Genomic DNA, 26,384 nt, shown 5'->3' with positions numbered 1-26,384 from the left:
TGAGACTTCTTGTGTACTCTGCCTAGATCTCGTTCTTCCAAATCTGCCACAGAAGTAACCATCCTCCTGAATATAGATTTGGTGTTTTTTTAAAAGTATATTTTCTTTATAAATATGTATTCTCAAACAGTGTTTTTCAGTTTAGTTTTTAAACTGTATAAAATTAATATATTTTTGTATATTTCTAGATTTTTCCTTGTTGATACATATAGCTATAGTTCATTTTTATTGTTGAATACTAATATTCCACTGTATTAGTATACATCATTTTATTTTTCTGTTCATCTTTGGATGGACATTTATGTCATTTCCAGTTTTGTGATTATGAACATTCTTATATGTGCCTCTTATACATATGTAAGAATTTGCTTAAGGTAGTGGTTATCAAAATACTGTCAATTGGAACTTTTTTTTTTTTTTTTACTATATGTGCTGCCGAAGCGAGCACTTGTCAAATGGAACTAATAGCAAGAAATATATTTTACATTGACGTACACATACAGACACAAACACAGACCCTCCTCTGATTGAAACTCATATTTCAGGAAATAGTACTTTTAATACTAAACATAATAATGAAAATATGAGAAAGTTAATAACAAGTACAGTTTAACAATCTTTAAAATAGCAATACAAATATGAATATTTAGAAATACTTTGTTTTGGAAATATACAATTTTGGAAATTTTTGTGAAGTGTATTGTCTGTTGATAAATTCATTTTAGTTCACTGCATGCTCAACAATGCAGTGTGTTTATCTGGTATTCTGTTGAGCCTTTTGCTTTTCTGTGTTTTGCATTAAGTCATTAAATCACATTTGGAATCCTGTATGTACTAGTAGGCTGTTGTCTATGGTAATATATCTTTCTATTTGGCAATAGAGATTTCCTAATCCAGGGACGCCTGGTGGCTCAGTGTTTGAGCATCTGCCTTCAGTTCAGGGCGTGATCCTGTGGTCCCAGGATCAAGCCTCGCATTGGGCTCCCTGCATGGAGCCTGCTTCTCCTTCTGCCTCTGTCTCTGCCTCTCTCTCTCTCTCTCTCTCTCTCTCTCTATGTCTTTCATGAATAAATAAACAAAAATCTTAAAAAAAAAAAAAGAAATTTCCTAAAGTATTTAGTTCTGTTTGATTGGGCATCAATTCTAATATAATTATTGATTCATGGTCTAAAAATTGGATTTTTAAATCTAAATGTTTTTCTTTAATGTTTCAAGTTTCTCTTTCAGAAATTAATCATGAAATGTTTTACACAGAGAAGTTAGAAGTTACAATATATTTTATTTTTTGCTTAGTTCAAACCTGTCTTTATTAGTAATATTCTCTTCGTTAAGCTTGGGAACATACAGTGACTACAGTTTTTAATTTTAAGTTTTATTTATTTATTAAAGTCTTTTGGTATCCTTGAGTATGTCTGATGTATTAAAATATAACCTTATTACCTATAGTTTCACATTTATTTCTTTTAGAGCATTAACATAATCACTTAAATATGCTTATTTTGTTCCCCAATTTTTCAACAGTATTTGCCAGTTGAGACTTTTATTCACCTGAATAAAAAACTGTCTTTTTCCTGCATTTCATACCATCTCCTCTGTTTAGCGTTCTTTTTTCTGAACAACCAATAAATGCACTTCAATATTGTATTATAAGAATGATTAGTTCCAGTCTCTGAGCAAAATACTTTAGAAAGTCAGCTATTCAGTGAGTTTCTTTTATTACATTAACAGCTTTTATTACATTATACCCATGAGGTCTGGTGGAATTTCTGTGCTAAAGCTTTATTATATAAAACAATGATCCTAACCAACTGTTTGTTTTAGTAGCCTCTTAATATTTAAGAATGACTCTACCCTTTTCTTGTCATATATGCTGTTATATCACTTAAAATTCTTGTAAATTTTTTTAGTTGAATTTATATTGCTCAGCAGCATACTTCATAATTTTATAAATATATTTAAGCCAGTTATATGAGAGGTTAAAATTTCTACAATGTAGAAAATCTTATATGAAATAGTCTTCACACATGTATTTGACATAAATTGAAAAAAATCCCTATCAAATTAGGTTCTGAAATTTATATGACGAAAAATGAGAAATAAACATTGTTTCTTGTTATTTCTACAGTAGCACAGATATTACGTAATAGTATATCATCACCAAATGATAAAGCTTTTAGTTCATCAGATCTTTTATTATTATTTTTTAAAGATTTTATATATTTATTTGACAGAGACCGAGAGAGCACAAGCAGGGGGAGAGGTAGAATCAGACTCCCTACTGAGCAGGGAGCCCAGTGTGGTTGGTGCTCTATCCTAGGACCCTGGGAACATCCTGCACTGAGGGCAAATGCTTAACCCACTGAGCCATCCGGGTGCCCCAGCTCTTTTATTATTAAAACAAATATGCTCTTAAAAAATACATTCTCTGCACAGTGCTACGTAAAAAAATGTTCAGTGGCTATGTGAGTCACTTTCTTTTGCTATGTGTTAGGCAACTAAATGGTGATGACTAGAATGACTAAGTATTGGGCTGATAACTTTGTCATTTTTCTTTCTCTGAAACTTTCAAGAATGTAGAGCATGGGGATCCCTAGGTGGCTCAGCGGTGCACCGGCCTTTGGCCCAGGGCATGATTCTGGAGTCCCGGGATCAAGTCCTGTGTTGGGCTCCCAGCATGGAGCCTGCTTCTCCCTCTGCCTCTGTCTCTGCCTCTCTCTCTCTCTATGTCTATCATGAATAAATAAATAAATCTCTTTTTTTTAAAAAAAAAAAGAAAGGAAAGCCTTAGAAGCACAATAAAACAAAATTAAAAAAAATGTAGAGCATGCTGTTTTTCCAAGTGTCTTGTTACTTGTGAAGATTTTAATCTTTCATTTGTAAGGTATTATTACAAATAATACCTGGTTTATAATTTTTATTTTTTGTGTGTAGCATTTTCAATATTTATCCTTCCCAATCCAGCAACTCCATTTGAACATGCCTTTGTAGTTTTTACTTCCTCATTTTTCTTCTTAAAATAAAGTCATCTATTTTAATGTAACAATTTGCTCTGTTTAATTAAGGTGTTTAATATTAAAATTGTGAACTTGAAATATGTTCTTCTATAATATACCTCAAAAATAGTTTTTTTCTAAAGATTTTATTTATTTGAGACAGAGACAGGATGAGCACAATTAGGAGGGTTAGAGTGAGAGGGAAAAGCAGACTCCCCACTGAGCAGGAGGCCCAATAACGGGGCTCGATCCAAGGACCCTGAGATCATGATAGCTTAACCAACTGAGCCACCCAGGCGTCCCTCAAAAAGATTTTTTTTTTAAAGATTTTATTTATTTATTTATTCATGAGAGACACACAGAGAGACAGAGGCAGAGACACAGGCAGAGGGAGAAGCAGGCTCCGTGCAGGGAACCTGACGTGGGACTCGATCCCGGGTCTCCAGGATCATACCCCCGGCTGAAGGCGGTGCTAAACTGCTGGGCCACCAGGGCTGTCCCCAAAAAAGATTTTTAAGCTAAAGGTAGTTGACACTTTTATGGCCAACGGATAATATTTGTTCCAAAACTTTTGATAACTGCAGTGAATTAGGTTAATATAAATACACTACGCAATATTAGCCCTCCTGTTATGGTGATGGTAAAGTGGACTATGAAAAAATTAGATGAGACATCAGTGAGTGAAATATCAAATCAACCTATTTTTGTCTCATTGATAATAATAACTCCACTGACAGTTAATGCCATCTCTATAAACTCCACAGTTCTTAGCATTCAATAAATCTTAGTTGAATAAATTAAAGGCTAGGGAATGGATGAAGGAAAAATGAACTGAATGTCCTGTAACTTTAGGTTAATTTTATCAGAATTGCCACCAACAAACTGACTCTAGTATTTAGATACTAAAAGGATCTCAAATAAGCAAACTTATTTTTGCAATTATATCTTCATGAACTGACAGGACCCTTATTTGTCAAAACATGTTGCTTCCTTCAGATCATTCATTTGAGACTGTTGGATGTTAGTTATTTTTCTAGACATTTATGTGTTGATTAGTCAGTATATTCACGTCAGGGGCAAGGGATTCAGAGGTAAATACGACAGTCTGCTTTTGGGGAGTTCATAATCTAGTGTGTAGCTGATGAAGAGTCATAGTGGAGACGTGGAGTACAAACTGGGTGCTGGCATCAGACTCAAGTGAACTTTAAACTGTGGTGACGGGCTTAAGCTTAGTTGGAGAATGAGTAAGATTTCATCAAGTGGAGGTGGCAGAGAAAGACTTCTGACTTGGACAGCATGTAAGAAGATGGAGAAGCCTGAGTATATCACATTCGTTAGTTTCTGTCTTTCTGGAGCATTCTGTACGTTGTATTGAGTGTTCTGAGATGACAGAAAAGCAGGCAGGGATCATTTCATGGAGAATGATTAGAGGATTTTAAGCAGGTGGTCTGTTCAAATTTGCAGTTTGAAAGAATGCTTGATAATTACCGTGGTTATACTTTTGTTGGCAGATTTGGCAAGAATAGATTGTTTTGATATGATAGTGAAGTAATGCAAAAAGGAATTTGGAGTGCTATTTGTATTCAAAGTTCTTTATGAACACTAACCTATCTTTGTAACTATTTTAGAGAAGTAGATATCTTTGGGAAATTTTTTCAAGTTTTTGTTTAAATCCCAGTTAACACACAGTGTAATTTTAGTTTCAGGTGTAGAATTTTGTGACCCAGTGCTCATCACAATAGAAATTAAAACCCCCAAATATTGGGGGGCGGGGCATCTGGCTGGCTCCATTGGTGGAGCCTTTGACTGTTGATCTTGGGGTTGTAAGTTGGATCTTGGGTTGTAAGTTGGTTGTAAGTTGATCTTGGGGTTGTCCACATTGGACATAGAAAGTCCTTAAAGATTTAAATCTTTTTTTTTTTAAAGATTTAAACTTTTTCAAGGTTTTACTTTCTCAGATAATTGGACTAATGAATTAAGAGCAGAAGTGGAAAAAAAAAGTGAAACGTGTTTTTCTGGGTGGGAGCATTTATTTAATGAGCAGTGCAAGACTGTCCAGAGCTCTCTTTCCATCTGCTGTGATGACTGGTGGAATTTTAGATGATGACTGCTCCGTCATCTTGGCTACTGAAATAAGAAGACATAGAATAGAACCCTTAGATGGCCCATGGGCATACAATGTAAATGAGGAAAAGACCTTATTGTTTTAAGCCACTAAGATTTTTTACTTGTTACCTGATAAATTATTACCTAAACCTTACCTTACCTGTCTTCATTGATGCAACCTGCATTTTAAAACATTCTTGGGATGCCTGGGTGGCTCAGTGGTTGAGCATCTGCCTTTGGCTCAGGGCGTGATTCGAGAGTACCGGGATTGAGTCCCACATCGAGCTTCCTGCATGGAGAATGCCTCTCCCTCTGCCTGTGTCTCTGCCTCTCTCTCTGTGTCTCTCATGAATAAGTAAATAAAATCTTTAAAAAAACAATAAGTAAAACATTTTTTGCTTAAAAATAAAGTTAGTTTAGATGGAATAAAAGTTATAGAAGTATAAATTTATAGAAAAATTTTTACCTGATTTGATTTAGAGACATTGAAACCACAGTAGTTCATGTATATTATAATGGAAAAATTTTCACAATGTGTGGAGTTTGTGAGGTGAGTTATTGCAACTATCTATAAGAAAGTCATTTTGAAAGAGATCAAAATTACTTATAATTTGTTGACGTAAATACAGCAAGTGTGGTATGAATCCATTATAAAATTGGGTAAAAATTAGACTACTGTAATTGTATAGGTCACTGAATTTAACCTTACATTATATTTTAGCATATTATTTTACAGTCGGTGTTTAATAAGAAACCCAAGTGGTTCATTTGTACTTTGATATTCACAGGTTCTAAAATAATATATATGTACATATTTGATAAGGAGTGTGGTGATATCACTTTATTTGAAAATATGAGTTACTAAAGCAATTTAGAATTTATTGGCATCAGTTAATTGTTTTGGGTAATCATCATTATCCAATATCATTAGAATAATCATCTATATAACTATAAGTACCTTAATCTTTCTATAAGATTCTCTTTTGGTGTTTTGATTATTATCATGTCTAATTATGAATAATGAGTAAAAATCACACTACAAATATACAAACCAATATATGCTTAAGTTTGTTACCATTTGCTGATAGTAAATTAGATTTCCACACTAAATGATCCCTGTTTCTCTAGGCAATAAATTTAAACTATAGAAAAAAATGCAGTGTAACTTGTACTGTAAATAAACTATTAGCAATGAGCATCACAGTGAGAGCTGGTAGTATATGAATTATTCACTGCAAACTTATTATCTCTCTGTCATTAGCATGTAAGATAATGAACCTAATTACCATGGCTTTAAACTCGGGGGGAGTTAGCAATTTATGTGTGGAACTTTCTGGGCTGTAGTTACCAACCACAAGGGGACTGATAGAACTGCAGACATTATTTTTGTATTTTGTGGCTGAAATATTCTTTCTCCTTACTTCTTGTTGGTGAATTAGTTTGTATTTATTTTTAAGGTAAGACTTACGGGTTTTTTTCTCTTGCTTGAATACCTTTTAAAGGAGTTAAGAGAAATATTTAAGTGTTTTAGTATGTGTTCTTTTTAGCCTAATTTAGTACTGTAGATAGACAAAAAATTATTGGTATGCTTTCATTTACTCACATAGTTAACATCACTTATTGATAGTAGATTAACATAAATAATGTGATAACTTGAAAAATCTAGGCTAAAAAGGTTAATAATCAATTTTCTTCTGTTAAAGGATTTTGGACTAAAATGATTTACTTTGAAAGTACTTGGTATTAGCATATAGTTCTTTCTAATCTATAATATTGTATCTCTGATCTTAATTTAAGGTTTTGATGAACTTCTTGATTCTATTTTCTCTCTTAGGGTGTAAATTATCTGTAATAAGACATCCTAATTAAAGTTGGTAAATCTACAACTGCTTCAATTATACACTAATCAATTATACACTAATTTAATTCTACTTATCTGGGTACAGTGCATCATTAATTGGTTTCAGCCTTAATACAACAGATTTAGAAATGATCAAAATTTGAAGCATTTTATTTAGCTAGGAAACAGTAAAGGATCATAATGTCAAGTAATTCACATATGAACTCTGATAAACTAAGAAATTAATCTTTTTAAAAATGAAGGTCTACATCTGCCATTTATGTTCATTGTTGAGTGCCATGGGATGAAATGGTGATTATATAATATCTTTAGATATTAATAGTATAGTTTTTATTCTATCTTTTAAATTTTTACCTTTAAAAATTTTTTATTTATCTATTTTTAGTTAAAACAAAAAAAAAAGTAGGGGATCCCTGGGTGGCTCATCGGTTTGGCACCTGCCTTTGGCCCAGGGCTCAGTCCTGGAGTCCCGGGATCGAGGCCTGCATCGGCCTCCCCGCATGGAGCCTGCTTCTGCCCCTCTGTCTATCTCTATCTCTATCTCTATCTATCTATCTATCTATCTATCTATCTATCTATCTATCTATATCATGAATAAATAAATAAAATCTAAAAAAAAAAGTAGACTCTACACCCAGCACGGAGCCCAACACAGGGCTTGAACTGATCCAGAGAATAAAAACCTGAGCTGAGGTCACGCGTCAGACGCTTAACTGACTGAGCCTACCATGTGCCCCTTTACCTTTTTTTAAATGTTACCGGCTTTGTTTTCTATAGCACAGTTGTATATATAATATTGTATGGATATATATATACCTTCATTGCTTTTCAACTTTTTCCTTGTCATGACTCACACAGAATATTTAATAGTAGTTTGTTTTGAACATGTAAACATATGTTCAAGTATTTATTTTTTCAGAATTATAAGAAATAAGATGATTAGGTATAATTACCTTGAAAATCTTTAGCAAAGTGATCTATTGTTAAGGTTTTATTTTTGTTGAGGTGGTGACTTAAGTGTGCCTTAGACTGCTTAGGAATGAGTTATGAACTCCGTGTGATAATATTTCTCAAATAACTGCTCATTGAATTGATTCAGATTAAAATTCATTACTCATTCTTTCTCTACATATATATATTACTAGGAATACTCCTTGGCCTACCCCAGTTTCTTCTCAATAAAATAGTATCCTTTAGTGCACTTACCTTTATTTCTTTATAAGAACGTTCTAGGTGGAGTTTTTCTAGGTTGTGATGACTAAATGTATTTCACCCTTTTGAGGAAGTTATTCTTGGTAACAAATTTCAGGGAACGCCATGGCCTTTGATTCATGGTATCTCAGGGCCACTTTTTAAAAATTCAAAGGTGATAGATGTGTACATGGTTAGAAATCAAATAGAATAGATGGTCTTATAATGAAAAGCAAGACAAATCTTGCTCCATGTTTCCCCTCTGCCATTCCCCTAAAGGGAGCCACTTTTAACTAAGTCTGTTTGAGTGCTTATTGTGGTTATCTCTACCTATAATAAGATTATATAATACTTCTTGATATATCCGCTTTGCTGTGCTCTTCTATGATTAGATGAATCTTCATCTCATACCATCTCAACCTTTTTTTCACCCTGTTTTGATCACTTTCAGTTTCTAAACTGTTTATTTTACATCTTCAGATTATGTATTTCATGTTTTATTAACTGTTTCCTGTTTTCTGTCTCAGCTTTTAATTTTAGCGTCATCAAAATTGATTATACTAGGAACTTGGGGGATCCCTGGGTGGTGCAGCGGTTTGGCGCCTGCCTTTGGCCCAGGGCGCGATCCTGGAGACCCGGGATCAAATCCCACGTCGGGCTCCTGGTGCATGGAGCCTGCTTCTCCCTCTGCCTGTGTCTCTGCCTCTATCTCTCTCTCTCTGTGTGTGTGACTATCATAAAAAAAAAAAAAAATTAGGAACTTGGTCATGTAGCCCCAAAGGGGCATCAGAATTTTTAAAATTAATTGTTACATACGGGTAAAAAACAGATTGTCCTGCCCTTTTCTTGTTGTTAGTGAGCCCTCTTGCCCCAACAATAGACCCCATCAGCTAAAAACAGAAATAGAAAAGATTGCTTACTTAACTCATGCTCAAACTAAAATCCTTTGTTGGTTTATTTCTTATTGCATTCTTTTTTAGGCATTGATGGTGTTTGCAGTGACTGTAGTATTCCAGTCACCAGACCAGAAAAGCCCTGATAGCAATAGGATGCCTAGAAGACTACACCCTACACGTCCTATTCCCTGCCCCTAGTCATGGGCTGAACACATACCACCACCTCCCCCCATCATGACCTTTGCCTGCTCTTTTGCATGTACCCCCTCGGCCTCTCCTCATAAAACTTTAGTTGTCCCTCTTGCTAGTGGAGAGGTCTCATGTTAAGGCTTGAGCCTGCCACTTCTCCTGGCTGCTGGTACCTGAAATAAATTTCTACCATTCTCTTTTCCAAACCCTTGTCTCTTGAGTTACTGACTTTTCGTGAAACAAGTTTATCCTCTGGCAAAAGTGTTGGCAAACCCAGCCAGGAGCTGTGCTTTGGATTTGACCAACCCTTTTAAGATTCCCAGGGATGGAGCAGTTAGCCATGGTGGCACTCTAGTACTTAACCCACTCATTTCCTGAGTTAGTGACTGTGGTAGATCATTCAGTAACACTCTCAGTTCTCTTAGAAACAGCCACTTTTAATATATTAGTTTAGTCCTTCTGATACTGCTTCTGTCTAATATCGTTATTCAGCTTTCCTTGAGCCAATTTTAGATGTTATCTGTTGACCTTTTTATGGCAATTTGGGATTCAGATCATATTACATACCTACTCTTGCTAAAGTTTGGGAAGTTATATAATAATTTTGGTTAAACCTATAAACAATCTTATTTATTATAATGACTATGTAGGTACTAAATAACATAATGCATTATATTGCATTTATTTACTTAAATACATTTTTTTGTCCTTTCTCCTATCCTGTATTATTTATTGCCTTGCTTATTCGTTTGCTTAGTTTTCTATGGGCTAAAGTGCTAATTTCCCTCTCTGTTTCATCAGCCTTCTCAGGCACTGCTTATTATTTTTTTTGGAGTACTTAAATATAGGCCCCAAAAGCTTAATTAATATTTTTCTTTTGATTTCTTTCCCTCAATCCTGTTCTTTCTGTCAACTTCTTTCCCTTGATTCTGCTTCAGTCAGTTTTTGTTTTGTTTTTCACTCTCCACAGCTCTCTGATTACACTTTTCTTTTTGCTCTTTTGTTTGAAAAATTACTTTTTATTTGTTTTTCCTTTTACTAGTTTATTACCTCATTTTGCTAAAGCATATCTTCCAGAGATTGCTTAAGGAAGAAAGAGTGGAAAATAAAACTTTTGAGTACTTGCAAGTGTATAAAATGTCTTTATTCTATCTCACATTAGATTGGTATTTCAACTAGGTATGGAATTGTAGATTGAAAATAATTTGTCCTTAAAAATTTGATGATGCTCCATTAGTAGCCAGTGATGTCCATGAGAAGACTGATGCACTGATTGCTGAGGTTTTATATGTGATTTTTTTTTCTCTTTGGAATTTCTTAGATAGGATTTTCTCTTTCCCTGGGTATTTTAAGAGATCTTTATGTAATATTTCTTAGAATAGCTCTTATTATTATTATTTTTTCACTGTGTTGAGCCTGTGATTGGCCCTTACAATCTGGAAACTTGAGTGTCCTTCCTGCCATTTTTGTTGTACATATTGGATAATTTCTACTTCACCATTTCTCTCTTCTTTCTCCCTAGAACTGTGAATTCTTTTTATTCACCAGTTCCTACTTAATGAATACTTTGGGTTTTTCTAATTTTTCACTACCAAAACTACTTAAACTTCCAATCTTTTTGCATTGACTTTAAAAAATTGTGCCAGTGTATTTAAGTATTAAGTATATTTATTTACATGTGTTACAATGTAATAGGTGCAAATATGACATTTAATAGTTCTAAAAAGCTTTGTATTCTCTGATTATTGCCGAGATTGAAAGAATTGTTGTCTTACTGACCATTTGTAATATATTTTGCAAAGACTCCTTTTGTATTCATTTTGTAGACAAAGCTGTTTGGTCATTTTCTCCAGCATTCCTACCCTGATATTTGTCTTTCCAATTTTAGCATTCTAATGGGAGAGACATAACATGAGAAAATCAATTCAAGGGTTAATGGGTCAAGAAAAAGATCTCTTTTCCTTTAGGCTAACAGTGATTGGCCTTAGTCATCCACTCCAAGCCTTTTTCCTGGTTTTGACATTTTTTAGATGGGCTTGTTCCCAGCCATATGGAGCATTGAGAGAAGACCTTGCTATAAGACACGAGATTTTAATCTTAAAATTGGGATTTGGCCTTCATCCTCTTTATCCTCTGAGACATGGAGAGAGTGGGTTCCCTTAAGGCAGAGGAAAGAGGAGCTTTGAAGTTCTCCTATCTGAACTTCAAGTTCTGATACGAAGCTTCAAAGTTTAGAACTGCTTTTTCAAGCAAGTTTATTTCCAGTTTTTCATTTTACTTTGTCTTATTATTGGTTTGTTAGACTTCATGAAGTGAAGTTCATGTGGAACACATTAGATACTCATGCTAAATGTAAATAGGTAGTTTTATTCATTGAGTCTTCATTTACTCATCCATATTATTTTAATCTTTGGGGATATAGTGTGACACTATACTTGCTCTCATGGAACTTACAGTCCCAGGGATTGTTGTAGGAGTCTAATTGATAAAACATGTATTTTGTGCTTCTCAACAGTAGGATTGAATAATTCAAGAAGAATTTTGAATTCAGAGACAGGCTTTCTTTAAATGGAATGCTATGTTTGTTTCTGTTTTCATGAACACATTTATTAGCTTTTGATTTTTAAAACTAGAAGAGAGCAGGATGTTTTGGCAGAAAGACCTAATATGTGATCCTTACGAGTTCTTCAATTGTTGCAAAACATAAACATTCAATAAGGGGTTCAGCAAAGTAGATTAAATGTTATTTAAAACATATGTTTTAGTTGACCTCATGGCTGAATGGCCTGGTTCAGGAATCCATGAATTATCCCAAGGGTAATTCTTATATAGCAAAGTTTTTTGTTTTGTTTTTTGGTCTTTGTTTTTTCATGCTTAAATACTTGATTTGCACAAACACTGCATAGGGGAATTGAATAAGAAGTCAAAAAGTCATAAGAAAAAGAGAAACCTTGCAATTTTACTGCTTTTACAAGGAAGTAGAAAACTTTTTTTTTTTTTTAAAATTTTATTTATTCATGATAGACACACAGAGAGAGAGGCAGAGACACAGGCAGAGGGAGAAGCAGGCTCCATGCAGGGAGCCCGACGTGGGACTCGATCCCAGGTCTCCAGGATCAGGCCCTGGGCTGAAGGTGGCGCTAAACCACTGAGCCACCGGGGCTGCCCAGAAAACATTTTTAATGATAGGCTATGCTTCATCATGAAAATACAGTTGGGTTTTTTTAGATCTTCACAAATTTGACTTCATTGTCTTTAGTAGTGGATGTTAGTAAACTGAATGACAGGGAGAGAAAGAATAAACTGAATCTCTAAAACTTCAGGTGGTTGTGTTGTACAGTTTGGAGCATGGATTTTGTTGTTTTTAGACTTTGTGACATTTTTAAATACATAGTAAAATTGGACAATACCAATACCCCTGTACCCAATATCTTAACACTGCTATATTTGTTGAGGGTTTGAGTGTGGTGGGGGTGGGAAATAAAACATTACAGTACAGTTGGGGGCCTTCTGTCCACTCTGCAATCCCATTCTCCTCCACATTCCAGAGGTGACTGGTAGTTTTAGCTGTTTTTGGTGTTTTTAACTGTAATACTTTTCTTAGTGCTTAAACTATATGAATGCATTCATCAACAATATGAGGGATTGATTTGCAGGTTCTAAAACATTATGTAAGTGCTTTTTACTGTGTCTATCCTTCACATTGCTTGCTTATTGATTTATTGATTGACTGATTTTTATTTTTTTAAATATATTTATTTATCTATTTATTTATTTATTTATTTATTTATTTATTTATTTATTTATTTATTTATTTATTTATTTATTTATGATAGAGAGGCAGAGACACAGGCAGAGGGAGAAGCAGGCTCCATGCCAGGAGCCTGACGCAGAACTCGATCCCGGGACTCCAGGACCGCGCCCTGGGCCAAACTACTGAGCCACCCAGGGATACCGATTTATTTATTCATTTTTAAAGATTTTATTTATTTATTCATGAGAGACACAGAGAGAGGCAGAGACACAGGCAGAGGGAGAAGCAGGCTCCATGCAGGGAGCCAGATGTGGGACCTGATTCCGGACTCCAGGATCACGTCCTGAGGCAAAGGCAGAAACTCGACCACTGAGCCACCCAGGCGTCCCTGTGTTGCCTTTTTAATTGCAGTATAATATTCTTGAGATTTATATATGGTAGCATATTTATTTTTAACATAACTATTAACATGACTTCTTTTTTCCCATATAGTACTATATGACAATGCCAGTTTATTCTGTTGAAGACTTATAAGTGTTTCAGTATTAGGAACACTACTGTAATTAAAATTCATGTATTTATCTCTATGTGCATATGTGAGTGATTTTCTAGGCTGTATTGTTCAATACAGTAGCCACTAACCAGATGTGGGTTTATAAATTTAAGTTAATTAAAATGTAATACAATTAATTTTGTTCCTTAGTTACACTAGCCATATTTGAGGTGCTCATTGGCCACATGTAACTAATAGCTAATGTATTGTATATTACAGATAAAGGACATTTCTCTTACTCCAGAAAGCTCTGTGGGACAGTGCTGCCTGGGATTTATATGGGCCTGTGGCATTGTTGGTCACATACCTCTTACATTTTACTAAATTGCAAAATTGTGCTTGCCAACAGTATCTGAGCATTCACTTTCTCAATTGTCTTGCTAAGAATTAGTATATGTAAAAATTTTACTTTATTTCAGTTTTAGTAGGTGTAAAATGTATTTCATTGTGGTTTTAACTTTTATATGCTCAACTCACATTTTAGAAATGTGAGTTGAGCATATCTTCCTGTGTTTGCCTAAAGATTCCTGTTTTGTGATTGCCACTTATTATCTTTGCTAAATCTTTTTTTCTGTAGGAATATTTTAAAGTTACTATTTGTAGATGTTCTTTATATTTTATGCATACTAATTCTTTGATATCTGTGTTCTCTGTGTGACTTGTCTTTAATTTTGTGGTGTCTTCTGTTTCATACAAGTTTTACAATTTGATGTAATCAATTTATCAGTCTTTTCTCTTATGCTTTTATGCCTTAAGAAATACCTTCCTATCCCAAGTCAAAGAGTTTCCTATATGTGCTCTATAGAGTTTGATCTTTTCATCCAATTGAATACAATTTTTGCATAGAGGCAGAGTTTGAGACTGAAGTTCTTTGTGCATGGATAACCAATTATACTGCCATTTTTTGATCAGTCCACTGTGATTTGTTGAGTTTTCTCTATGTGTATAAGTTAGTTTCTGGGCTCTAATTCTGTTTCATTGGTCTCTTTATCACTATGCCATTATTTCATTTGAATTTTCTTAAGATAAAAAGAACAGTCGTGGCTAGGCCTCTGGCTCCCCCCCCCCAAATGATTTAACTGATGATAAGCTGGAGGATTATAATTCATAATCCAAAATATTAGCAAATGATATTAGTACAACTAGCAGATGTGAACAAGAATATTTTTTTCTGTGATGGTATTTGAGGAAAGCTTGGCTTAACTTTGAAGGAATAAAAAAACTGTTACGTATTTAATCCAGGGCTTTTTTTTTTTTTCTGTGTCTAAAGACAGAGGAATCTGTTCCTTTCCCTCAGTACCATCCTTCCCCACTGCCAATTTACAGCATCCAATGTGGACATTCTTGGAGACCATGTCTCCATCTCTCTTGCTGTTCTTTTTTGCCTTTCTCTCTGTCTTTGTTGTTTAGAAGCTGTTCAGTTGGCCCTCAGTTCTTCTTCAGGAGGAATCATTTTGTAAATAGGTATAATCTTGTGTGTTCCTTGAAGGAGATGAGTTCAGGGTGTTCCTATATCGCCTTCTTGGACTAGAACTGGATGATTACTTTTTGAAAAAAAAAAAAGTGGTTTGGCCATAGTATGAAATGAAGAATTAAGGAAAAGCAGCATGAGCTTTATGAGTAGTAATTAGGAAAATGAGCTTTAAAGTCACACTGCCTGTCCAGTGATCTGTGAGCCTTGGCATGTGAATGGGATACTCATAGTAGTCACTTTAGAAAGTGCTTATGGAAAAAAAAAAGAAAGAAAGTGCTTATGATGACTGATGTTAAACACCAGTTACCTGGCATAGACAACTGGACAGTTGTTGAAAGAGGCATCAGAGGAGAGTTAGGACAATGTATGTACAAGTGAATAAGAAAGAATTGGATTTGGAAAGATGTATCACTAGCAAAAGTGAAACAGTAAGTCTAATAGTGACCAGTACAGGACACTAGGTGGTGCCATTAGCCTAGACTGCTTATTTGATATAGCATGGGGCTGAATAGCCTCAGGGTAGAAAGACTGATAGGCATTCAGAAATTAAGACGTTAGTCTGGAATTGCTGATATATTAAAGGTGTGAAACTCCTTAAAAAAAAAAAAAGAATCAAAGATGTCTTTAGAAGCTGCCTGAGAAGACTGCAAGGTTCCCATCAGGAATGTTGTACTTAGTGGAGAGACTGCTGAAATAAGACAGGCACTGAACTGACCATCTTTATTAAAAAAAAAAAAAAAAAAAAATAGAAGTACACATCAGGGCAGCCCTGGTGGCGCAGTGGTTTGGCACCGCCTGCAGCCTGGGGTGTGATCCTGGAGACCGGGGATCGAGTCCCACATCAGGATTGTGTGGAGCCTGCCTCTCCCTCTGCCTGTGTCTCTGCCTCTCTCTCTGTGTCTATGAATAAATAAATAAAATCTTAAAGAAACAAATAAAAGTACACATCAATTTGTTTCCAATTTAAAAATAAAGATTATATATAAAAACCTATTTCTCTTTAGAACTATTTTAAAACAAGATACCTGATGTTTCCATATTGAAATGATGTAGTCAGAAAGAGCTTAGTCTTTTTTTTTTTTTAAGATTTTATTTATTTATTCATGAGAGACAGAGAGTGAGGCAGAGACACACAGGCAGAGGGAGAAGCAGGCTCCATGCAGGGAGCCCGATGAGAGATTCAATCCTGGAACTCTAGGATCATGCCCTGGGCCGAAGGCAGGCGGTAAACCGCTGAGCCACCCAGGGATCCCCAGAACTTAGTGTTTTATTAAGCTGCAGGTGCTTTATTTCAGGTCTGTGTGCAACTCCATTAAACTTTTTGAAATACTAAAAATAGTTCCTTGATTTCTGTTAATTTTTTTATGTTGCAGATTGAGAATAATTAAGTACATCATTTGATTTTTGCAGATGGTTTATACCGTTAAGTTTTTATTGATAGGTACATTGAACAAGTGACAGAAATCCTCCAATTCAGACTGGCTTAAGCAAATGGAAATTTATTGGGTTACATAATTTAAAAGATCGTGGTATGGCCAATTTCAGGTGAAGCTTGATCTAGTGGCTCAAATAATGTTTTTGGACCTTCTTCAACTGTTCCTCTGTTTATCTTGGTATTGGCTCCTTTTGCAAGTAGGCTCTCATCTCCTTGGAGGTAGGGTAGCTGCCAGCAGCTATCAGTTTACATCCTTTTCACTTTTTTGCATCTGTTCTAGTGGCTCCAAGAAAAGTTATGGTATTAGATTATATTAGGTCTGTTTAGTTTGGCTTGAGGTACATACCTACTTCTGTAGTTGGAGATAGAATTAGCAGTGCTGGAAATATATGGATTAAGCATGTTGGAGAGAAAAAAATCTCTTAACACAAGAGGAAAAAAAAGAGTGTTGGAGAAATGGTTCCCCAAAAAGCAAATTTGGAGTCTTGTTTTGGGAATAAAGAATAGTTGTGAAATGACAGTCATTTATGTAAGAAAGTTATCTTAAAACTGTTTTCACTTTTTAAATTTCATTCTTTAAAATTTGTCTTTACTTTGATCCCATTCCTGCTATTTATTAGTTACGTGACTTTTCAGGCTCCATTTCATTATTGGCAAATTGTGGTTATAGTTATTTTGATGATGAGATAAGATAATGTATCTGAAATACCTTTCCTAGTGCCTGGTATATATTAGATATTATAGAAATGTTAATTTACCTCTGAGTATGACTATAAGCCAGATACTTGGGTTTTATCAACAGTGCTATGTTTTATATTTGCCTATAATCTGTCAGTATTTCAAATGTAGTAGCTATTATGGTAATTTTTAAAAATTACTAATTTATTTTTTTAAAAGTATTTATTTATTTATTTATTTATTTATTTATTTATTTATTTATTTATTTGTGAGAGAGAGAGAGAGAGAGAGAGAGAGAGGCAGAGACACAGGCAGAGGGAGAAGCAGGCTCCATGCCAGGAGCCCGACGTAGGACTCCGTCCCGGGACTCCAGGACTGTGCCCTGAGCCAAAGGCAGGCGCTAAACCGCTGAGCCACCCAGGGATCCCCCTTAAAAATTACTACTTTATAGATTACTATTATCACAGCTTAATATGACAGTTGAAAGATACTGTCCTATTCATGCCTTATTTAAATTTTTATACTTGTACTGAATGTGTAGATTTCATTCATACAGTATTTTGTAATTAATTATTTTGGGAAATATAAATTTCTTTAACGACAGCAATAAATATCATAAAATTATGATAAATGGTTTTACTGTTTAGACAAATAATATAAACGGCTTCGTGTGTTTGAGGAATAGAAGGAAGTTGGCAGTAAGAGTGAAAGATGAATGATTAAATATTGTTTAAACTTGTTTTTTAATTAAAGTGCTTCATTGCCATGTATAATATTCAGAAATGTATTTTAAATGTAACATTAATTTTTCAATTATCATTTATCTTTATTAGAAAATATTACTTATATTTATCATAATATTTTTCACCAACTATAAGGCTTTTATAATCCATTTATGTAACTGGTGTATACTCTCAAGAAAAGAACCCTTATAATGGTTTTTAAACTATTTGAACATTAGATATTTGGTAACCCACATTTCCAATAACTAGCAATATACATGAAACTCTTGATAATGATGGAATAGAACTATTAATTTTCCTTATAAAATAATATAGTGGTACATCATTATATGACTTATTGCATATTTTAATGTGGTTAGCTACAAGTTATGTTACACTGGTATCTTTTATTCATAATTGACAAATATAAACGTGGAATGTAAAAAAGTTTTTTTTTATCAGATTTCATCATATAAAATGTTATACACAAAATAAAGCCATATCAGACCAAAGGATGTTGTAAACAGCTGTGACCCTGTCATTTTATTATTGGTTATTGTGTTTCTTATTCTGTACTATGTTTGCTTGTGTTTTAATTGCAATTTATTTTTAAGAATATTGTATTTGTGTGAAAGCAGTAGGGATACACAGTGCTAATAAGGAGAAGAGGTATCAATCTGATGGTTATTAAAAGTAGAGAATTTTTTTAAAAAATCACAAATGATGAAAAATTGGTTTATGCAACAACAGAAATTATTTTGAAGACAAAGCCAATGTATAAAGTAGTTGCCATTGCTGCAAAGGTATTGCTTAATGGGTTATATCTATTGGTATTTACCATATGAGAAATTAAAAAAGGGGCACCTGCCTGGATCTGACTCGTGATCTTAGAGTTGCACATTCCAAACCCATGTTGGGTATAGTTACAGAGTTTAGTTTAAAAAAATTATTTTAATTAAAAGTTTTATTTTTTTAATTAAAAGTTTTAATGGAGACATTTGAAAATATTAATACATTTAAAGGTAATTGTCATAAACCCATTATTAACATGAGTAGCATAAGTAACATAGGTTTGTGAAAAATACCTATATTTTCCAAAACCAAAAATATTGTAAAAAGACTGGTATTTTTTTACATTTTTCCAAATCTCTTTACTGTTAATGTAATAGAAGGCAGGTGGAGTCTCATCTGCTTCTGCATTCAATCTGTTGCAATATACTAATATACTGATTGAAATATAGGATGTAGGGCAGCCCCGGTGGCGCAGCAGTTTAGTGCCGCCTGCAGCCGGGGGTGTGATCCTGGAGACCCGGTATCGAGTCCTGCGTCGGGCTCCCGGTGCATGGAGCCTGCTTCTCCCTCTGCCTGTGTCTCTGCCTCTCTCTCTCTCTCTCTGTGTGACTATCATAAATAAATAAAAATTTAAAAAAAAAGAAAGAAAGAAGTTGAACTGTAATTACTACCAATTAAAATAGAAAGGAATATTACATAACGATTTTTTTTAAAAGTTCAGTATACTAGGGACACATAGTAATTCTAAAAGTATATGTACTTAATAAAAGTCTCAAATATATTAAGCAAAAATTTAAAAATCTTAAAAAGAAATTGACAAATCTAGCATCCCAATAGGTTTCTACACACATCTTTTTATTATTGACCAGTCAAGGATATAAACAAAAATTGTATGCAAGAAATAACAATTTAAAAGCCAGATCATGAGAGGATCATATATAATGACCTAATTAAATATATGGAATTCCTCATCTAACAATTAGAGTGCCTATTCTTATCAAGAACACAGAGAACATTTCAAAAATAATCAGTGTAATGGGATATAAGACAGATTTCCAGAATTTTTAAAAGCAGATTATCACATGGAACCTGTTCTCTAACTACAATGATGTGCAATTTTAAAAAGACATCCTTTTAAAAGTCCTTACTTCAAATTTTCAAGCAATTCCCAAATAATCAACAGGCCAAAAAGAAATCTTAAGAGAAATTTAAAATACTTAGAAATGAATGATAAAACACTCTTGCAAAATCTGGATGATATAAAACAGGTGTTTTGAGAAAAATGTATAGCTTTCATTGCAAATCTCAGAAAAGAGAACCTAAAGCTGTAAACGTGTAAGCTAAGTGTTCATATTAAGATTTTAGAAGAACAACAGATTTAACTCAAAGACTGTAAAGGAAAGAAAGAACAAAAATCAATCAAATAGAAAGTAAAGGTAAAACATCAATTTAGAAACACACACGTTAACTACAGATACAGCAGAGATTAAAGAGATAAAAGACCCATGAGTTGCAAGCAAGCAAACAAATGGGGCCTCAGTCCTACAATTCCAAATAACTGAATTTGGCCAACAATTTGAATGAGTGTGGAAGCATTCATCTTTAGAACCCTCAGAGAGGAATGTAATCCTGCCAACATTTTGATTTCAGCCTATGAAACCTCAAGCAGAGAACCAGCAGAGTTAAAGCACATGGTACTAACTCTGAAATTATAATTGCTGTTTTAAGCTGCTAAATTCATAGCAATCTGTACAGCAAGAACAGATAACTACTGCATCATCCTCACTTGACAGTTAAGAGCTGCTCCCCAGCCTTTACTACTCTAGAATCCATTCATCCCCTTTGCTATTAGACTCCAGTTTTCTAAAGGCATCTTCCACCATCAGCTTCCCTCTACAATAAACAGCCACTCTTGAGGCTTCTCTCTATGATGCTGGTGGCTCCCTTCACTCTACATTTCCTTATTGCATTATTGCATTATTGACAAACAAAATGTCTTTCTGGTCTTAATACAGTAGATCCATTCTAGCATGCTCATTTCTCTGAGCCTTTTGATTCCTTGCTCTACTATCTGCCAGACAGCCCTGACATCTTTACTTCATTTCATACAGGCCATCACTTCTCCAAGCTTCCAAGAGTCATCACAGCAGCATATTATAACCAGCGCCAGAGGCCTTTGCCAGGAAGTTAATTGCTGTGTCATTGGAGAATGCTCCCATATCAACAGAGCTTTGGCTTGAATGCTCACCAAAAGCAAAGGTTTACAATATTTGACCCTAAATCCAAAAAAATCAAAAGCCTTTCCTTCTTAAGTCTTTGGTGAGAAAGACCTGTCATTTTCAATCTATCCTTAAGAATTATTGTGAAAGCTACAGACCTTTTCAGAATAATGCACATTCACAAGGGAAAAAAATTGTATAAAATTTTACAAAAGATTTATAAAAACCTCCCTATTACAATCTGGATTCTCTAAAAGCAGACACTGCAGTAGTTTTGGGTGCAAGATGTTTATTAGGGATCAGCCCCTATAAAAAGAAGAGGGGGAAGCAGGACTGTAAAACAGAAGTCAGATTACAGTACAAACCTCACAAAACCTCAGGCAACCTGGCAGGAATCTCTAGAAATGTATTAGTTATCTCAGGTGTGAACAAAATAGCTGGGACCTTATACCTCCATCTTGATCAGTTGCAGGATGGGAGCTGCCCTGGGAAGGCTGGGGTTTACTTAGGCAAGGGAGGCTTCCAGCAAGAGAGGCAAACTATGAAGGAGCTGACAGATGAAACCTTTCTGAATTCTTTTCTCCCCACAGCCAGGCTGCAATTCCTTCTTGAGGGAGGATCTGAGCTGCACAACTCTATGTCTATATGCTCTATGTCTACTTAGGAACACGTTTTATCCATTCTAAAAATCCTCTCCTCTTTTGTACTTTCTACTTCTACTCTTTTCTACTTCTTCTGATTATACCACTGAACTTTCTTAAGGCAAAAGCCCAAACATTTGTAGCCAAGTATGTGCACTATAAAGACCTCACAAGAGGTGTTACTATAAATCACGGACATACTGAAGCTGGATGTAGGTAGAAGCCCCACTCCAAGCACAGGACCTCAATTTATTTATCAATTGCTGAGACTGTAAATGAAATAATTAAATAGGAATACTGCCAAAATGATCTAACAGCAAACCAAGTAGTACACTTCCACCAAACTAAACTGGAATTAAACGCAGAATGTATTATAATTCATCCATCACAATAAGTAGTAAGATGTCACTATTTGAGGGTTATAAAACTAAACATTTATAATATTATCTTTTAAATTATAATCAATTAGAAAATAAGGCATATTTTTAATGGTTTCATGATACATTGCATTTAAATACAATCCTCCTTCATATGATAACATTTAAGTTCCTACTGTGTGCCAACTGCTTCTTAGGAGCTGGATATAGAAGTCAATAGGACAAAGCTCCTGCCATTAAGGAGCTTCTACATTGTACTTAGAGGAGTCGGATAATAAACAAGAAAACAAAGTCATTTCATATATAAGTGCTATGAGAAGTGTCATTTGAACTAACTATAAGAAGTCCAAAAGAACCAATAAGGAAGAGCATTCCAAAAAGAATAGACAATATATGCAAAAGTCTCAAGGTAGGAATGAGTACCTATTGAAATAACAAGATAAAGACCAGTGTCATTGAAACATTATGAGTAAGAGTACTCTTCCAAGAGGTAAGAGTTATACTCAAAGTTTCAATGTCAGGATCATCACCTTTCCTCTTACCTAATCTATTTATTGTTGTTTATTATTAGAGAATTATGAAAATGCATGAGATGTAGAGTTGATAAGCAAACACTTTCAGATCTTGCCAGTAACTAGTAATGTTTCCTATCATTTGTTCTACTCCTCTTATATTAAAAAGATAAATCTATATTTTCATAGAAACTGAAGAAACAGAAATAATGAAAAATAGATCACATCCTTTATAAGGAAAATTAATTTTATATGTAACATTCAGTAATGCAAAAGATATTAGTAATACTTCCCCTTTATGCAAATTACCTACACAGATTTTGACTGAGTCACATTAAAGACAGTAAACAAATCATTTACACATCATAACATGAGTATAGTATGAATAATTAAGCTTTCCCTACACGTTAAATCTCTCCAAATAATGTAGTATCAGTGGATTTGCAGTGTTGGTTGGTTTCTACTCAGAAGAAATAAGTATTTGTTTGCAGGACTTAACAAAGAGAAGATGAAGCTAAATATGACAATACCAAGTGGTTTTGTCATACCAAATAACCACAATTATTAGATAAACAAATGATATATTTAAAACAAAACTGCCTTAAAATAAGCCTGAATTAAAGTGTAAAACAAATGCTTTTAGTTTCTGAGCAGGAAAATATAAATGGCTACTCTTCACTTTGGCAGCACATATGCTAAAACTGGAATGATACAGAGAAGATAAGCATGGCCCTTGCACAAGGATGACACGCAAATTCGCGAAGCATTCCATATTTTTGTTGTCTCTCATGAATAAATAAAATCTTTTTTAAAAAAAAGAAAAGGAAAATGTAAATGGCTAAAGTACATGATCAGTAGAATTAGACCTAAAATTTCCAACATAAGAAATGATAATTACTACAAGATACTGTCTCCATGCTTCACGTTAACAATTGTCCATGTGGGGGATCCCTGGGTGGCGCAGCGGTTTGGCGCCTGCCTTTGGCCCAGGGCGTGATCCTGGAGACCCGGGATCGAATCCCACGTCGGGCTCCCGGTGCATGGAGCCTGCTTCTCTCTCTGCCTGTGTCTCTGCCTCTCTCTCTCTCTCTTTCTCTGTTACTATCATAAATAAATAAAAATTAAAAAAACAAAACAAAACAAAACAAAAAACAATTGTCCATGTGGAAGTATCCAAAAAGCCCACAACTTGCTATCAGGGTGAATATGTGGTATACTAAGAAAACTTCTAAATATAGAAAGAATCCCTATTTATAAGTAGGCTAAATCGCATTAGTTCCTTAATCTAACATAACCAGTCCCTATATATAGTTCTATTAGATAGAAGATTACAGAGTTATCCTCTACCCCTAACTTGATGGCACGCACATTCTATCAGGCTTCTTTCTCCAAAATATTACAGCTTTGTTTAGGCTAAAAATTGGTTATGAGAGATTATTTCTCTCTTCTTGATGATCTCTGTACAAGTGTCATAAGAAAATTTTAGCAGTGATGCTATCCAAAATTGCTGCCCTGCCACTTACTTGGTTCTCACATGGATTTGAAGGACCTTAACCCCAAAGAACTATCTCTGGCTGTGGCAAATTTGATCATCAGCATCTATATGCTGCTTTAGACTTTAGAACTCTCAAACACTCGAATTTTTAACATGGAGTCAATAGACATCTATAATTATAATTCATGACGCACAGACAATGATACTCAGACTCTGCTGTAAATTCAAAAGAATTTCTATCAATATTTGTTACTGATTACTTTCGATTGCATAGACCAGCAGTTCTCAAAGCATGGTCCAAGAATCACATGGATCTCTAAAATTCTTACAGGGAATTCACAGATGAAAACTGTCCTTTTTCAATGTTATTTTTGTACAACTAACTGTCCAGTGAAGTTTTCCAGAGGGTACATAACAAAACATCATTCTAGTGCCTAATGGAATGGATGCTGGTGTATTTTTGTCTTGTTCTGTTTTGAAAACGTTTAAGGTAACATATCTAGAGTATTAATAAGCGAGTTTTCAGAGATTAAATTTGTTCTCCAAACTTCTACTGTCCTCTTACTAGCTATACCTGCTATACTCTATCTGTGTGAGGTAATATTTCATTCATATATTTTAATCAATATCAATATTTCAACATGTATATTTACATCGTATATTTCTTTTTTTTTCCCAAAGATTTTATTTATTTATTCATAGAGACACAGAGAGAGAGAGAGAGAGAGAGAGAGAGAGAGGCAGAGACACAGGCAGAGGGAGAAGCAGGCTCCATGCCCTGGGCCAAAGGCAGGCGCCAAACCGCTGCGCCACCCAGGGATCCCTTCTTTCTTTTCTTTAACATTCGGCCAGTACGTCCTTTTTTATCTTCTTTCACTTTAGAACATTAGGTGTCGGGGATCCCTGGGTGGCCCAGTGGTTTAGTGCCTGCCTTCTGCCCAGGGCATGATCCTGGAGTCCCGGGATTGAGTCCCACATCAGGCTCCCTGCATGGAGCCTGCTTCTCCCTCTACCTATGTCTCTGCGCACCCACCCCCCATGTCTCTCATGAATAAATAAACAAAATCTTAAAAAAAAAAAAACTTTCTACAAGGTTATAATTTGGATTTTTCTCTGCTAATTTTATTTTTGTTATATAATAGAATGTATTATTTATTTAAAGACTTCTGAATTTGGTTTTTACTCTTAATTATTTGATCCATCCTATAGTTTATTTTCATACATAGTATGGGGTATGGATCCTATTTTATTTTATTTTATTATAAAGATTTTATTTTTAAGTAATTTCTACGTCCAATGTGGGGCTTGAACTTCCACCTAGAGATGAAAAGTTGCATGTTCTACCATCTGAGGCAGCCAGAAGACCCCTGTTTTATTTTTTATAGTAGGTTATTTGGTTGTTCCAGACTGTTTATTGACTACTCCATCTCTTTCTCATTATTTTGAGATACCACTTTAATTATATGTTTCTGTCATATCTCAATTTACATGTTTATTATTGCTTGTTTTGGACTTTTTCTCATGTTCCATGGATATGGCTTATTGTGTGACAGTTTAATTATTGAAACATCATGAAAGTTTTGTTTTCAATTGGGCTATTGTTCCGTATTTCATTATTTTTTTTTTTAGAGCTTCCTAGTTTATTGTTACTTATTTTTCAACATTTTATCATGTTGTTTCATGTATACCACTCATCCCACAAAAACAAACAAAACCTATTTCTATTCTTCTTGATAGGATTATTATATTAAAATTAGAAATTAAGTGAAAGTAAATTGATGTATTAATACTGAGTCTTCCTAAAGAAGAGCATGATTTGTACTTTTATTACTTCAAATCTTCTGTTAATGCCTTCAGGAGTGTTTTAAGTATATTTTCTTATAGGTATTATATATTTTTAAAGCTTTGTGAATCAAGATCTTTTAAAAGTGATTTTGGTTTATATAAATGCAATTTCCTGACTTCTATGCATTATTTTTCTTACGTCCTTTACCACCTTTTACTGTTTGTAAAATTTCTGTTAAATTTTTCTGAAAACATTTTAAGCTCTGCAATAATAACAGTTTTAAGTAGTAATAGATTTATTTCCTGATTCTTAATATTTATTCCTCTAGTTTCCTTCATTTTGTTTAATGGCATTGGCTGGTGGTATTCTAGTGTGATGCTAAATGGTAGTGGTGATAATGGAGTTTCTTGTCTTAGTTCTCACTTGGCAAATTAGTAGTAGAATTGTGCCTTTCATAGTACTCCCCTCATCTTCAAAAAGTGTATTTTGTGGGCTCTTTTTAGTGAGTTTCTATCACTGGACTCTCACAGTGTACACTTATGGTTGACCCATACCATCATTGATTATCCCATCTTTTCCTCATTAATTTGTAATACTTCCTGATATGTCCCAAATTTTACTGAAAATAAAGTGCAATTTTCATTTTCCTTGATTTTTCATGATTTCCAGTAGGAAGAAAGTGTCCCATGAACATTAAATGTTCTTGTCAG

At 34.4% G+C, this 26,384-nt stretch overlaps 1 protein-coding gene and 1 non-coding gene across 4 annotated transcripts in view; both read left to right on the top strand.

Annotated features, from left to right (window-relative positions):
* Positions 1-26,384, top strand: part of ADK (adenosine kinase) — a 494,505-nt gene that overhangs the window by 101,242 nt on the left and 366,879 nt on the right. The window lies entirely within an intron of this gene.
* LOC129510058 (U6 spliceosomal RNA) lies at positions 23,062-23,171 on the top strand. Its single transcript, XR_008664500.1, has one exon. It is a non-coding gene; the product is annotated as a U6 spliceosomal RNA (small nuclear RNA).

This window comes from Nyctereutes procyonoides, unplaced genomic scaffold (genome assembly GCF_905146905.1).
Source record: "Nyctereutes procyonoides isolate TBG_1078 unplaced genomic scaffold, NYPRO_anot_genome, whole genome shotgun sequence".
Classification (NCBI taxonomy): domain Eukaryota; kingdom Metazoa; phylum Chordata; class Mammalia; order Carnivora; family Canidae; genus Nyctereutes; species Nyctereutes procyonoides.
Note: the sequence above shows the minus strand (reverse complement) of the source record. Positions and strands in the feature narration are given on the sequence as shown.